This window comes from Amphiura filiformis, chromosome 11 (genome assembly GCF_039555335.1).
Source record: "Amphiura filiformis chromosome 11, Afil_fr2py, whole genome shotgun sequence".
Lineage (NCBI taxonomy): Eukaryota > Metazoa > Echinodermata > Ophiuroidea > Amphilepidida > Amphiuridae > Amphiura > Amphiura filiformis.
Genome location: NC_092638.1, coordinates 56,883,820 through 56,896,208, shown reverse-complemented (window position 1 = coordinate 56,896,208; position 12,389 = coordinate 56,883,820). Strand labels below are relative to the sequence as shown.

Genomic DNA, 12,389 nt, shown 5'->3' with positions numbered 1-12,389 from the left:
TGATTGATCGATTCTTGCAGTAGTCTCCACAGCAGCCAGTTTGGTTCCGCCCCTTCCACACAAACATTTTTGTGGAGGGAGCGTAACCAAACTGGCTGCATAGGAGACTAAGTTCACTGACCCACTGACCTTGCAAACTCAACCACAGAGAGCTACGGTGCATAATCGAGGTGAAAATACGCTAGTTTGTTTACCATTCTGAGCTCATGAGCTTCTGGTAAATGTCATTCCGAAGCATTTACGAGCATACCATAATATTTTTTTTATTAAATATAAAGATGTTTATTTAAGTTATTTGTAAAATTTAGCGATGGACTTAATATAGAAGTGGTTTGATTTTAGTTGTAAACGCGGGACTCGACCGGCATGACAAGTTGAACATGTGAAGTTCCAAATTCGGAAGCCATGTACTACTATTCCATGTACGTAGGTCTCACACGAACTGCTCCGAGGTTATACTGACTACTAGATTGTCTACTTTTGTACTTTCGTAAGTGATGAAATTGAAGAAAAAATCATGAAGTGAAATCTATCAGAAATAAACACTGATGTGATGTAGGCTAGTCCTGCTTAATCGGAGTACAGCATCCAGACCAGGCAGATCCAGATCCGAACAGAACTTACGATTGTTCGGTTGGACCGTGTTCAACACACATGACACAACAGACATGTCAGGACAGAACAGTTTTGGTGTTTACAAAAAATGCAAATGATCTCAAGTCACAAAAATTTGTTATAAAATTTCATTTTTGTCTCGCCTCAGTATTTCTGTCTGTCCGGGGTGTGGATGTCCGTGTGTCCGCCTGGAGCTGTATCTGGGAAACTGTAAGACCTACGCAGTACGTGGACACTACTTGGTGGGAGGAAGGGTATCTAAGTTTGCTCCGTAATTGTATGTTTTCGGTGAAAAATAATGCAAATTAACATAGCTAATTTGCATAATTTATGCAAAAATCAGCGCAAATTGATAAAATTTCATTTCTGAACTTTGTTCAGGATGGGACTTAGTAATCACTATTTCCGTCTGTGTGTGGGGTGGGATGTCCGAATGTTTGTCCGGAGCTGTATCTGGGGAACCGTAAGACCTCACGGGGACGCTTACTTGGTGGGAGGAAGGGTATCCAAGTTTGCTCCGTAATTGTATGTTTTCGGTGAAAATATGCAAATTAACATAGCTAATTTGCATAATTTATGCGAATATCAGCGCAAATTGATAGCGGTGCATGGTAACGAAACCTTGTGACAGGAATGATACACACCTGCTGATCACCTGATTAGTTTTTGGCGAAAAGTATGCGCATTTAGTTGTTAAGTTGCATAATTTATGCGGGCGCTTCTACAAAATGGTTGGAAATCTGAAGAAATCCGCCTTGTGAAGCTGTTTCTGGGGATCCGTAAGAATGCTAAGCCCTATGATGATGAAACGTGGTGGGGGTAGCATGACCAGAGGATCTCGACCTGATTCGATTTTCAGCGCAAAATATGGTAATTACCTACCTAATTTGCATAATTTATGCATAATATGCAAAAACCTTTTTTCTCGGAGACTAGGGGTCGCACATTCTTCAAACTTGGTGGGCGGGTGCATCTTGACCCCAGACAGAACAAGTTTGTATTGGTTAGTGGGTGAAGGTCACTCGAGGTCATCCAGGGGTCATCTAAGGTCAAATTACTAAAACTGTCGTATGGGCATGAAACTTGGTGGGTACAGTTAACATTTAGAGTCAAATTTTCTGACGGTCATTTTGGGGTCATCCGAGGTCACTTAGGGGTCATCCGAGGTCAAATTACTAAAAAAACTGTCGTATGAGCATGAAACTTGATGGATACACTTAACATTATGAGTCAAAGTTTCGGAAGGTAATTTCGGGGTCATCCAAGGTCACCAAGGGGTCATCTGAGGTCAAATTACTAAAAACTGTCGTATGGGCATGAAACTTGGTGGGTACAGTCAACATTTAGAGTCAAATTATCGGACGGTCATTTCGGGGTCATCCAAGGTCACCAAGGGGTCACCTGAGGTCAAATTACTAAAAACTTGTATGGGCATGAAACTTGGTGGGTACACTTAACATTTAGAGTCAAATTTTCAGACGGTTATTTTGGGGTCATCTGAGGTCACCAAGGGGTCATCTGAGGTCAAATTACTAAAAACTGTTGTATGGGCATGAAACTTTGTGGGTACAGTCAACATTTAGAGTCGAATTTTTGGAAGGTCATTTCGGGGTCATCCGAGGTCACCCAGGGTCATCTGAGGTTAAGTTACTAAAACTCGCATGGGCATGAAACTTGGTGGGTACAGTCAACATTTCAAGCCAAATTTTTGGAATGTCATTTCGGGGGCATCCAAGGTCACTCAGGGGTCATCTGTGGTCAAATTACTAAAACCTCATGTGGATACGACATGGTCTCAGATTTGAAGCAGGTTTCACTGCCAAAGTGTGTAAAAATTCACCCTAGAGTGAAAATAGCTATGTTTAATTTCTAAGGTGTCTTTTCTAGGGTAAAATTGTTTGTAGAACATGATTTTTTTGTCAAAACGCGTGCATCGTACATCGTTTTGCTACAAAATGTTGATTTGTGGCCGATTTTGCCCGAAAAACACACTTTTTGGGTGACAAAAATTTTCACATGCCAACTTTGCATACTCATAGAGTCTACAATATACATAGATATGGCCCTTTAAAATGTTAACATATCAGCTGAGGGTACTATTTGATGCATTCAGGTATTTGTTTTGTGATTGACTTAATCATTTGCACGCCAGAATCATTCAAATATGACATGCCTCGTGACAATTGACATGCCAAAATAAGCCGTTTTTTCGCAAAAAATTGATTTGAAAAATCATAACTCTTGATAGGAAGGTGCTACAGTGATGGTTGACCTACCAGTCTATGCAGTATGGAATGGGCTTTCATTTGATACCTAACTTTGTTCATTTTAACTAAGGAAAAGACTTGCAAAATGTAAAAATGTTTCCCCTACCCCTTAAAATTTTGATGTGTGTAAAAATTCCCGCCATTTATAAAAATCGTGATTACAAGAAAACTACAAGAGCTATAGGCTTGAAAAACTAATCAGTTATGCACAGTATAAGTTCCTACTTGGGTATAACACTAATATCTTTCCATTCCTTCTCAATTTTCTTTTCTAATTTTTTTATCAATTTGTGACATCTGTAAATTACGTAAAATTTGGCATTTCGAAAAATCGCAAAAAAAAAAATATGAGGGCGACATGTTTAAAAAACTAATCAGTTATTCCCATGATACAGTACTACAGGGATATAGTACCAAACTTGTGCTAAAATGCATATTTTTTGAGTTCTAATTTTTTTTATCAAATTGACTCGCCACCCCATTTTTGAGCAAAATCGGGAACAATTAGTACCTGTAATATTGCTCAATCATGTGACCTATATTCAATGTGTGTGCACCAATCAGATGTCAGACTTGCACTACAACATGATGTGAGCCTTGCAGAGCCTTTATAAGTGTGCCAATAGAGTTCAAATATGTTGTGATGATGTTGTCACTTACGGATCTCATATTTTTATTTCCGTCAAAAACATATGCCTCTACTGTAATGCTCATATCAGGAAAACAATGACAGATTTTGCATTTCTGACTTCAGAAAAACTAATCAGTTAATCCCATGATACAGTACTACAGGAATATAGTATCAAACTTGTGCTAAAATGCATATTTTTTTAGTTCTAATTTTTTTATCAAATTGACTCGCCACCCCATTTTTGAGCCAAATCGGGAACAATTAGTACCTGTAATATTATGCGCAAGCATGTGACCTATATTCAATGTGTGTGCCAATCAGATGTCAGACTTGCACTACAACATGATGTGAGCCTTGCAGAGCCTTTATAAGTGTGCCAATAGAGTTCAAATATGTTGTGATGATGTTGTCACTTATGGATCTCATATTTTTATTTCCGTCAAAAGCATATGCCTCTACTGTAATGCTCATATCAGGAAAACAATGAGAGATTGTGCATTTCTGACTTCAGAAATGAATTCTGCACAAAATTTCAGTCTAGAAAACATATTTAAAACAATATTTTTTGAAACTTTATATTTTGCCATTTTTGGCAGTCAAACCTGCTTCAAATCTGAAACCGTGTCATATGAAACTTATTGATGGATGTATTATGCTCTGCAAATAAGATATAGCTACCAACCAGCAAGATGTATGATTGCGTGTGATCTGGCACATACAATGTATATGATTTCACATGTTGCACATTCGACTGCAATTACTTTCACATTCAAAAAAGCACAGAGCCACAGCGCCATTGGTGCTCTTGTTCATTCTGAATACGAGGAATATACTTCTGATATCAAATAATTTTTGAAATTTACGATATAGGCGTAATACAAATTTTAATATTAATTCTTTTAATTTTGATTATGTCAATATCAATTTTACTGGGCCAATTTTCAAATTTTACACTATTTTAGCACAAAATCATGGTATTTACTGGGCTGAAAAGAAGATGATTTGAAAAGGTACGTCTATTGTGGTTGAATTTTGCCAAGTAGATGGAAGAAAAGCTGGTGGAGGGGGCACTGTCCCCTGTCTGATACACTGCTCGCTACTGGTGTCTCTTAGTATCATTACATAAAACTGAATCTCGTAGTTGTGGTAAGGGGGAAACTGTTTTCATTGCAGTCATTTTAGAGCACTCAACTTCTGCATTTAATGCGTTCCTGTTCCTCTGTCGTAGTCAACCATGTATCATGATACCAATGGTAAGAAAGCACAATTAATTGTATTGAAATGGAATAAATTGGTGATGAAATCTACACAGAAATGGTGTTTGTGTCAATCTGTTACTCTTTTGATTTGTTAATTTTTTTTAAATTACCTGTATTGGCATTTTCAATTAATGTTACCACAGTCCAAACCCCTTTTATCCAGCATGCCCAAATAAGTGAGAACCCTAGCTGGACAAGTGAATTATACAAGATGTCATTTTGAGCTCCAAAAAACACACTTAAATTTGAGCTCCAAACAAGAAGTTAAATTTTCACAAAACAAGGCCTTATTTTCATTCTAGTTCCTCAAAATCTGTTCCAGAGCCTGCATTTTAATTAAATCTGGGTGGCACATATTTGTACTAAAAATGTTAAATATTTGAGTAGTAATGAGTATCCCTGGGGTCAATACATTTAAAAAAAAGTTAAGATCCCTTTGAAGATTATTCAGCTGGATAAGAGGTATAATGGAGGCTGGACTAGATAATTTTCCATATTCCCAAAATAAAATCTTGTTTTTTAACACATAACAAAATGTGACATTTACACCCCATCAATTTTTGGTGGGTATGCTCCCCTGGAATTCTGAGATGGGGGGGCGTGGTCTTTTGGAGCTGTAAATGGTCACAATCAAGGGTCTTTCGTGAGGAATGAGCAATTCAGGAGTTGAAATGATTACAATCAGGGGTCTTTCAGTTGTCTATTTTAGAAAATTCAGGGGTCTCTTAGAGCTGTGCAGTCCAAAAATGGATCTTTCCTGGGAACATAATCAACATACCTGTATGGAGGTGCCCTCTCCCCCCAGATTTACACATCAAATACCAACACCTTAGGTCGGAACAATTTGTAAGAAATCATCATTTGTTTGGACAGCCATAATATGAATGTTTGCACTCGGTATAGTAGTAATACCCTAGCCTATTCCGGCTCAATCCAAGCTCCTAATTAACGGACTTCCTTGTGCACTTTTCCAATGCTATATGAGATTGTAGGATTTGATTTCCTAAAGCAGGGGCTACACAGAGGGGAAAATAGATTCACTTACAGTAATAGGCTAGGCAGTCCTGTTTTTATTAAAGACCCATTCCATATGATTTGCTCATCCCGACGATCGAAAAAATCATCAAAATTCAGATTTTGGTACCATTGTCATTGTTATAGATGTGCTAACATAGCCTGCTAGTGGTTCAGCAGAAAGCTGTGTATTTAAGACAAACTATAGGCAATTTACATGAATTTACATGAATTTACATTATATACTGACACTCCCTGACAGTATATAAATTAGCTACATGGATTTGATTAAGGCCTCAACTTTGTCAATACTGCTGTTTTCCTTATTTTTACCAATTTTTTTCATTTCAAAAATACCTAATGACAATTATTGTAATGACTTATCCTTCACATTTAGACAATTTATAAACAATTTTATCGTTTTTGCACTTCAGTTGGGATCACTGAAAGGGCCTTTAATAAGGCCTAAGAAAATTGTTTGATTGGCGTAACCTAACCGACCCTAAAAGTAGGCCCGACCCTAAAAGTAGGCCCGACCCTGACTTGCCCCCTGGGCTTGGGGCCACTATGCCCTGTGGTAAATCCTGCCATGCTGATAATACTGGAGTGTTTCTGAAGACTGTTATGTGGTCTTAATTCTAGGGTTGACCCTGAAATTAAAAAAATGTTTAGCCTGTTTGTAATTCATAAAAAGCCTGACAAACCTCAACCTGTTTACCATCATATTTTGTGGTGAAATTGTGGTTTTAATAAAGTAAGTGGCATTATTATTATTATTATTACTATTATTATTTAGGCCTTAGTACAAAATACTGGAAATCAGTACTGCAGGTATTAGGTAATTCTTGGCCAAGCTCGAACACTCGGAATGCTAGTGGCTCCGCAATAAACACACACATACATAGCGTGGTACAGAAGAAAGCATGCACGTGCCTTACATTGCATACATGCTTAGTACACTACATGGACGCAACAGGTATGTTCGAGCTTGGCCAAGAATCTACCTGTAGTTGGCAGCTCTGCCATAACATTAGGTTGTATGTAATGCTCTAAACCAGATAGTCAAATATAGCAAGATATTTACTCAAAGACCGAATTACGAAAATTTGAGAATTGGCCAAATTTTTCAAATAATTTCAATTTCAAATAATTATTAAATAAAGAAACCAAAAAGCATTCTGGTAAAAATGAAATATAAAAAATCCAAAACATTTTCCATAATTCAAAATAAGAACAGATGGGTGACTGCATTTGAAATCTACACTCCCTGTGTGGGAGATTAAGGTCATGTCTTCTGTAGGGTGTGTATGGATTTCAACTGGAATAGCCCATTATACAGGTGCTATACGCTGGCGAAGTGACATATTTAATCGGATTAACTACCATAGCAATAGGTGAAAACAATGTTGAATATATCGCGCTGCACTACAAGCAGGTTGCACGCATCACCTGTGTATGTCTGCAATCATAGTATTGAAACTGGTCTTTTCAAAGATATTAATCTTACAGGTGCGAGTGATCAGCATGATATGGTTCAATGCAGAGGTATACAGCATGAACGTACAGTGCAATTATATTCAAAAATTGTTTTCACCTATTGCTATGGTAGTTAATCTGATTTACATCACTTCGCCAGCGTATGGAGGTCAGTTTTCATCCCTTGGACACCATGGTCTGTTGGACACTGCATCCACTCTCCCAGCTGCTCCTCCCTCAATTAGGAAAATCTGGTTAGTTTATTGGAAAAGAACATGAAAAAGACCATATGGACACACATTTGGTTCATATTCAGGAAAGTCATCCTGACATTGAGTTTATTTTATATACACTTTAGACTATTGAATATTTACATCTGTTGGATTAAAAACAGAGATGACAGTTCATGAGTCCACAACTTAAACTAAAATACATTTTTTTTGGCTCTTCTGGACTCCTACTATTTCACAGATTTTGGTTAATCCATCATGTAAAACGGCACAGAATTTGGTGTGTAGATTACAATGAGGGATTATGAGCTAATTATGTGCTTTTTTGTTTATCAGTTTACACAATACACATACACCCTGATTTCAGCACTAAAAACCTTTTAAGATACAGTGTATGTTGCTTCATCATCGCAAGTTCATCAGTGGAGGCACCAAATCTTGGGACAAAATCAGAAAATTTGGAATATTGTTTGCAAAATAATGAGATTTTCAGTGATATTTTGTTCTGACTGCACTGGGGAGCAACCAAAGGGAAGACCCAACCTTCCCCCTCCCCCCTGTGAAGAGGCTTTGATGCACATGTACCAGGGCTTCAAAGTTAAGGTTTACAACAAGAGCCAAGAGCATTTGAGACTTATATGGCACATTGTAGGAGAACATGACCTTGTGGTGCTTGCACTCAAATATTTAGACAAATTAGACACATAAGAGAAATGGCATGGGTTCTAGAAAGGAGATCCCAAGGCTTTGATGAATTTTATCGGGAGGGGAAAAATGCCCAAAACATTTGTTTTTATACATTGACCTTAACTCAAGAACTCAAGAACCTGCAGAAATATAATGTGATAACTGGTTTCCTTGAGTCATTTCTATAATAATTAATAGCTATAACTGAAACTAATATGGCAAACAACACCATTGCTGAAACACATAATGCTATTCCAGTTGAAATCCATACACCACCTATGAAAGACTAGACTTTTATCTCCCACAGCGGGTGTAGGAACCCCCTTTTGAAATTCTCACTACCTGTGTGGAAGATTAAGACCATGTCTTCCAGAGGTGTATGGATTTCAGCTGGAATAGCCCATAGTGAAAAATACTTTCACAATAAGTACATATTTTTACAACATATACATGTAAATTGCATATCATAATGATCTTTGCCTACTGAATGCTAGATATTATAAACTGTCTCTAAATAACCCTGAGGAGTACCTTGCGATTTGCCGAGGGCCCGGGTGGCCACTTGTATTTCAAGGTGGGCACCATGCTCGTTTAAAAAAACAAGTAAAAAGGGTTGTTTTTCAGCATTGGGCAAGTACAGCGCTGTACCTGTTTCAAAAACGGCAAAAATCATGAAAGGGTATACTTTTCCAAGCAAAATACTTGCTTACGGAACCAAAGTTTAATGGCAAAATAAAAAAGGGTGAAATAGGCTATGTTTGGCTTCTATCAGAACAAATCGTAAGGTAAAACATTAAGAAACATCAAACTACTTATATTAAACAAGAACCTGAACATGAATTTTTACTTTCTTAGTGTTAAAAAATGGCAAAATACTTGTTTAAGGTATGTTTTGCAAGCGCTGAGTAATACTCGTTTATGGTGCGTTTCGAGAGTCCATACAACAATGTACATGAGCATGGTGTCCATTACGAGATGTAAGTGCCCCCCGGGCCGAGGGTGGGTAGTGAGCATGGCAAAAATGTTTTTTTCACTGAAAAATGACAATAACGTTGCCATCTACAGTCAGTACAATACAAAGGGATGTTTTATAGTTATCCAAGATTTGTCGTCTGCATCACATACTGACGTATCTAAAAAGGCTGCCTTTTGTGAATTTTATTATCATTATCATTTCATTTATTGTTTGTTCATATTTCAGTATGCTTCATTTTTTTATGAATGAATGGATATAAGATTGTAATATAGTGATAATACATTAAAATTAAAAGTTAAATTTTCAGTGTATCTCATCACAATGATGACAATAATAAAAAAAATCACACAAGGCAGCCTTTTGAGATACGACAGAAAGTGATACAGACGATGATTTTTCAATATGAGAACACTATAAATGATATGAAAGTGATTGCAACAAGCTTTTATTTTTAAACACAAAAGCGAACAAAATCAACTATATGAACATAATTAAGTGATATACCACACTTCTCATGCTAATTAGGATACCAGTTGAAATCCACATCCATACACCCCCTATGGAAGACATGGCCTTAATCTCCCTCACAGGGGGTGTGAATATCAAATGGGGTAACCTGAATGGATGACTCCATTTGAAATCTACACCCCTGTGTGAGATTAAGGTCATGTCTTCCATAGGGGGTGTATGGATGTCAACTGGAAGAGCCCTATCAAACTGACAGCTGAGGAGACTATACATTTTTCTGCATTCCAAACTGCTATAATTTTTTGTTAAATAAAATTTGGCTGAATGAACAACTCAAGCTTCCCGATTGCTTGGTTAAAAATGGAACCAGATATATATTTTTCTGCAGCCCAACAATGTCATACGTACAACAATATATTTTCCCCAGCACATATTCATAATTATATATATCAAATTAAAAAAAATGAAGTCTATATTAATAGGCATTACATTTTGGTCACAATAAGTATCAGAGGTGCATGGTCAATAAATAGAATCTACACTTTTCTTTCAAGTTGATATTTTGGACTGATGTCCACTTCTCATCTGTTCCTCATCATTGTGTTGACAAAGGAGTAAAAAGGAACAATAATTCTGTCGGTCCGTGTCACGTCACTTCCGGTTGATGATGTTCGAGTGAAAACAAGTTCCTGATTCGATTTTTGTTGATGATTTCTGTCATTGGTGTTATGTAAATTTCGATCGCAAATAGTCAGTGGAATCAAGCAACCGTTTCTAAGTCTTAAGAGTGAAAGAAACTTACTTGATTTACCGTTTATATACTGACAAATTTAAAATTAAATTCCATGGTCGAAAGTGTCGTTTTTTTCCGAAATTGAATGCCACTCCAGCAACATCGCTATGTAGCCTCCTTCACAGCTGGTTTCTGTTGTTCACAACAAACCGTGCGGCACATGCAGTTTGGGCCCGAGACTAGAGATAGCCCGGATGTTCGACCGACAGAATAAAAGTATATATAAGAAATACAAAACAAATAATCAACTTTCAAAATACAATCATGCAGTTAGGCGACGAAAAAAAGAAACCCTGTTCTACGGGCGAACGTACCTTTCAAGTAGAAGTAGGGTCGGTCGGTCTGCTTTTTTTTTTTTTTTTTTTTTGCAATGACCCAAAAAAATCACCAAAATCTGTAAATAATTTGCAATTTGACAAAATACAAAAAAAATAAAATTTGTTCCTGAAATTCCCGAAATATGGGTCGGCATTCAATTGTACAGGAAAATTTTTTCCCCAATTTGTTCAAAATCTGGGTCGGTCGGGCCCGTAGAACAGGGTTTTCTTTCTTGATTACCTTTCATCTGGTAATCATATTTCATCCATCACAATCATGGACAATTACTATGTGTACATGTACCTGCACTAGGATCCACAACATGCTCATCTATCAGGGCAAAGTTCTTTAACCCCAATACATTTGCACATTCATTGAATGACCTTTGAAAATTTGGGTACAAAAACTCATACTCAGCAACTTGAGGTCAAATTTTGCACTAGGAATGTTTAACTGAGGAACTATTCTGTTAGGATGAGGCTATTGTGGTCCATATACATGTAGTGCAGGTTTACTGCAGCTCATACTGAATTACAATATTACCGTACAGTCAATCTTGTACAGGTCCCTGGTAATAAGTATGGAACTTAAAAGGAGTATTTTGTGATACATGTATTATCATCATCTTTTATGACAATTTTTTTGGATATCCTCAAAAAAGCTTATTCCCAAAATTGCAGTCAAATCCGATATTTGTGTTCGCAAGTTATACATAATAATGTGAATTACACTGCTCCATATGCCACTGTGTTGTGACTTCGTTCTTTTAACAAGAAGGTAAAATCCAGAATGTTAATCACATTTGATGATATTTTTGCTTAACAAATTTATCAACAAGAATTTTTTTGTACTTGAACTTTATGAAGCCAGAGATTTCCACTGGTATAAAAAGGTCAAGTTTTTTGAAAACATTGGTGGGATGAGGCTGTGGATGACAAAATGCCCCTTTAAATGAACATGCAGAGATATGCTGTATAAGAAAGTTTGCCTAACTTATCCAAAATGTTAGCAATTAGCACAATTTAGGTTTATTTGATCTCATGCTTTTTTTGCAAGGCAGCTGAATCAATTGGCTATTCCATATAAATCCACACTACTCCTGGGAAAGATTACGGAAATATCCTCCTCAGAAGGAGCATGGATTTCACACAGGGGGAGTATGGATTTCCAATGGACTGAACTCATTAGGCAGCTCCATTTGAATTTCACACACCCTCTGAAAAAGATTCAACCTGAATCTTCCCCAGAGGGAGGGTGAGTTTCAAATAGAGTTGGTTAATGTGCTAATTCCATTTAAAATTCATACTCCCACTGTGGAAGATATTTCACCAATCTTCCACAGGAGGAGTGTGGACTGGCCCAATTCCTTCTGTAACTGTACATTGGCCTATAATAGCGCCCTCTTGTAGAATACATTTGCTAAGCATGGTTTTTGATTTGAACTGCATTAGATATTGCACAAACATTTTCTTGTTGTCAGTGACAAGAATTTCACCCAAATTTCACCAGTTCTAAAATCTATTATTGTTATTTATAAAAAATGTTGTTTCCAGCATTTTCATTAGACTGGGAGGTCATGAACTATATGGGCAGTGTGGTCTTTGTGGAGGGATGACCCCCCAATTCGAGTTGCTTTGCTAGCTCACCCCCCCATT

The 12,389-nt window shown here is 37.1% G+C and overlaps 1 long non-coding RNA gene across 1 annotated transcript; it reads right to left on the bottom strand.

The window, feature by feature from the left end:
• Positions 1 to 7,573: 7,573 nt before the first annotated feature.
• LOC140165051 (uncharacterized) lies at positions 7,574 to 12,353 on the bottom strand. Its single transcript, XR_011860621.1, has 2 exons — positions 9,895 to 12,353; positions 7,574 to 9,864 (listed from the first exon to the last, which is right to left on the bottom strand). It is a non-coding gene; the product is annotated as an uncharacterized lncRNA (long non-coding RNA).
• Between the last annotated feature and the right edge of the window lie 36 nt (positions 12,354 to 12,389).